The sequence below is a fragment of the Entelurus aequoreus genome, linkage group LG05 (genome assembly GCF_033978785.1).
Source record: "Entelurus aequoreus isolate RoL-2023_Sb linkage group LG05, RoL_Eaeq_v1.1, whole genome shotgun sequence".
NCBI classification, from domain to species: Eukaryota; Metazoa; Chordata; class Actinopteri; order Syngnathiformes; family Syngnathidae; genus Entelurus; species Entelurus aequoreus.
Genome location: NC_084735.1, coordinates 52,418,952 through 52,423,746, shown reverse-complemented (window position 1 = coordinate 52,423,746; position 4,795 = coordinate 52,418,952).

Here is a 4,795-nt window from a genome sequence, read left to right as displayed (position 1 = left end):
AGGTCGCGCGCATGTCAATCTTTGCCGGCTCAACCGAACCACCTCAGTTTGTAGAATTATGTCATTGAAATCCTATAATAATTATTGTATTTGCATTGATTGAATGATTGAAACTTTTATTAGTAGATTGCACAGTACAGTACATATTCCGTATGTCCTGGGCCTACTGAAATTATTTTTTTTTTATTTAAACGGGGATAGCAGATCCATTCTATGTGTCATACTTGATCATTTCGCGATATTGCCATATTTTTGCTGAAAGGATTTAGTAGAGAACATCAACGATAAAGTTCGCAACTTTTGATCGCTGATAAAAAAAAAAAAAGCCTTGCCTGTACCGGAAGTAGCGTGACGTCACAGGCTGAAGGGCTCCTCTCATTTCCCCATTGTTTACAATGCAGCGAGAGCGATTTGGACCGAGAAAGCGACGATTACCCCATTAATTTGAGCGAGGATGAATGATTCGTAGATGAGGAACGTGAGAGTGAAGGACTAGAGTGCAGTGCAGGACGTATCTTTTTTTCGCTCTGACCGTAACTTAGGTAAAAGAGCTCATTGGATTCCACACTCTCTCCTTTTTCTATTGTGGATCACGGATTTGTATTTTAAACCACCTCGGATACTATATCCTCTTGAAAATGAGAGTCGAGAACGCGAAATGGACATTCACAGTGACTTTTATCTCCACGACAATACATCGGTGAAGCACTTTAGCTACGGAGCTAACGTGATAGCATCGTGCTTAAATGCAGATAGAAACAAAAGAAATAAGCCCCTGACTGGAAGGATAGACAGCAGATGAACAATACTACTATCAGGAGACACCGAACCAAACACTGGACCTGTAACTACACGGTTAATGCTGTGCCGCCTGTCGAAGCCTAGCAATGCTGTTGCTAACGACGCCATTGAAGCTAACTTAGCTACGGGACCTCGTCATAGCTAGGATAAAAACATTATCTCTCCACCTACGCCAGCCCTCATCTGCTCATCAACACCCGTGCTCACCTGCGTTCCAGCGATCGACGGCGCGACGAAGGACTTCACCCGATCATGGATGCGGTCGGCGGCTAGCGTCGGATAGCGCGTCCGCTATTCTCAAAGTCCTCCTGGTTGTGTTGCTGCAGCCAGCCGCTAATACACCGATCCCACCTACAGCTTTCTTCTTTGCAGTCTCCATTGTTCATTAAACAAATTGCAAAAGATTCACCAACACAGATGTCCAGAATACTGTGGAATTTTGCGATGAAAACAGAGCTGTTTGTATTGAGATACAATGTGTCCGTATACTTCCGTTTCAACCATTGACGTCACGCACAATAGTCATCATACATAGACGTTTTCAACGGGAAGTTTCGCAGGAAATTTAAAATTGCACTTTATAAATTAACCCGGCCGTATTGGTATGTGTCGCAATGTTAAGATTTAATCATTGATATATAAACTATCAGACTGCGTGGTCGGTAGTAGTGGGTTTCAGTAGGCCTTTAACCTGGGTTGGATCAAACCCCAGGGGTTCAGTGAGTCGGCCCCAGGGGTTCGGCAGAGCCTCCGCCACGGAGGTAAAGACACATCCGATTTATCGTGTAAATAAAAAGTTCTCCCTATCGGCGTATTATGGATACCCCCAAGCAATGTTCCCTGTAATTTTACATCTGATTTGCAGGTTTTTTGATTGATCGATTGAAATGTTTACTAGCAGATTGCAAAGGAAGAGAATACATTATATGAAACAGTACAGTTTACACAGTACAGTACATATTCCGTACAATTGACCACTAAATGGTAACACCCGAATAAGTTTTTCAACTTGTTTAAGTCGGGGTCCACGTTAATCAATTCATGGTAATGTGTGTAAGGTGTGTAATTTGTTGTGAGTTCATGCACTGTGTTGGTTTTGTTCTTTGAACAAGGTGATGTTCATGCACGGTTCATTTTGTGCACCAGTAAAAAAAACATGACTTTTTCTCGAATTTGAAAAAAAAAACATTTTATTTTTCACTAAAGAAGGGTTCGGTGAATGCGCATATGAAACTGGTGGGGTTCGGTACCTCCAACAAGGTTAAGAACCACTGGTTTAGAGGTTTTTGATTGATTGAAACTTTTATTAGTAGATTGCACAGTGAAGTATGTATTCCGTACAATTGACCACTAAATGGTAACACCCGAATAAGTTTTTCAAATTGTTTAAGTCGGGGTCCACTTAAATTGATTCATGATACAGATACATACTATCAGATATATACTATCATCATAATACAGTCATCACACAAGAATCAGATAATCATCAGAGTATATACATTGAATTATTTACATTATTTACAATCCGGGGTGTGGGATGTGGAGGGGGGTTTAGGTTTGGTTGTTATCATCACTTCAGTCATCAACAATTGAGAACAGAGAAATGGACATTGGAACAGTGTAGGTCTGACTTGGTAGGATATGTACAGCAAGTAGTGGACATAGAGAGAGAGAGATCAGAAAGCATAAGAAAAAGTATCTACATTTGATTATTTACATTTGATTATTTACAATCCGGGGAGGGTGTTAGTTTAGGGTTGAAGTTGCCTGGAGGTGTACATTTATTGCGGTTTTGAAGGAGGATAGAGATGCCCTTTCTTTTACACCTGTTGGGAGCGCATTCCACATTGATGTGGCATAAAAAGAGAACGAGTTAAGACCTTTGTTAGATCGGAATCTGGGTTTAACGTGGTTAGTGGAGCTCCCCCTGGTGTTGTGGTTATGGCGGTCATTTACGTTAAGGAAGTAGTTTGACATGTACTTCGGTATCAGGGAGGTGTAGCGGATTTTATAGACTAGGCTCAGTGCAAGTTGTTTTGTTCGGTTCATTTTCGGTACAGTAAGAAAACAACAAAATATACATTTTTTGGTTATTTATTTACCAAATTTGTAAACAATGGCATTGCCAGGGTTAATGTGGTCAACATATATAAAATAAAAACTAAATAAGATAAGGCTCAGAATGGTTTCTTAACAAAACCTTTCTACATATAAGGTGCTTTTTTTGATTGATTGATTGAGACTTTTATTAGTAGATTGCACAGTACAGTACATATTTTGTACAATTGACCACTAAATGGTAACACTCCAATAAGTTTTTCAACCTGTTTAAATTGGGGTCCACGTTAATCAACATTCAACTGCCTCAAGTTATTGCTCAGATTAAATAAAATGACAAAACTTGTCTTCTATATATAAAAAGTGCAACATTAAACAGCCTGGCTAAATTGGCAGTAAGAGGATGTATGGGCTCATTGTTCTTCCACCATAGAAGTGGGTCAAAATCTATTTTTTAATGCAATATGGACTTATATCTGCTGCTATAAAAACATTTGTCATTGCTTTAGCCCTGCCTGAGGAGAGGCTGCTTGAATGTGGTGGTGACACTTCAAATGGGTTAGCATGTGTTATGAGCAGGGGTCCCCAAACTACGGCCCGCGGGCCAGATACGGCCCGCCAGCGTCCAAAATCCGGCCCGCGGGTAGTCCCGAGTAAAAAAAATAAAAATATTGATTTAAAAAAGAAATTATTAATAATTATTTTTTTAATCTGTCCTTTCTAGCCCATCCATCAATCCATTTTCTACCGCTTGTTACTCTTGGGGTCTCCTAGTTGCTCAGGCAAATCATATTGTCTAAAAATGCATTTTCCATCGATAACGTGTCGACATCACGCTCGCGTCGGGCGAGCGCGCGGCAAGTGCAATTAGTCAATTAGTGCAAGAGGGAAAAAAATGACGGCAACATAAAATAGACTCAGTACAGAGTTTTTAAACATCAGGGGACATATGACTTTTTTTGTTCAATGTAAGGAAAAGGCAATTTGTCTAATCTGCAATGATATTTTATACATATATATATATATGTATGTGTGTGTATATATATATATATGTGTGTGTGTGTGTGTGTGTGTATACTGTATATATATGTGTGTATATGTATGTATATATATATATCAGTGGCGTGCAGTCACTAGAGGCAGGGGAGGCGGGGCCTCACCTGCCATCATGGAAAGAAAAAAAATGTAAAAAGAAAAAAAATTAATTAAATTGTTATATGTATCCATTGATTATACTAAAGTTTTTTTTCCATTTAACTTCACCAGTTTTAGATTATTTTTATTTTTATTTTCACATTTGCCGTTCAAATACTGAGAAGAGACGGTGCGGTGATCAGCAGCCAGTTGAGGCACGTCACTGATTTGTGCCTCAACATGGATTGTGCACAATGACTCGGCTAACTGCTGAGCTGCTGTGCAGTGAGACTGTATTGCTATATGAATTATATCAGCTAACTAAACTATGGCATAGTTTAGTTAGCTGAGGTATATAATGTACAGTGTATTTTGTCAACAATTGTATGTGTGTAACGTATTTCTTGTGCTGAGCATTCATAAAACTGCTGCAAAAAACGTACTGTCTGAGGCTCGCAGTAATCCGGCCTCCTGGTGGTAGAGGGCGGTAGTGATCCCAGAGATCATTCCTCGCCGCAGAAGAAAAAAAAAAAAAAAAAAAAGTTTGCAAGTCAATTAGTGCAGCGATTGTTTATTTCCTCTCGCCTGGACTTTTATTAAAAACATGGAGGATTACATATGTAAAATAAAACAGTTTTATAAACTGGACTTTCAATCGAAGCAGGAGGTAATAATTAAAGGTAGACCAACGCCGGAGCTAAAAGGTTTGCTTTTGATTTCGGGACAGAAGACCCGTTCTTTTCAAACGGCGTGGTACACACGCAAAGGCTGGCTGTGTGGATGTCCAACAAGAAAGGTAAGA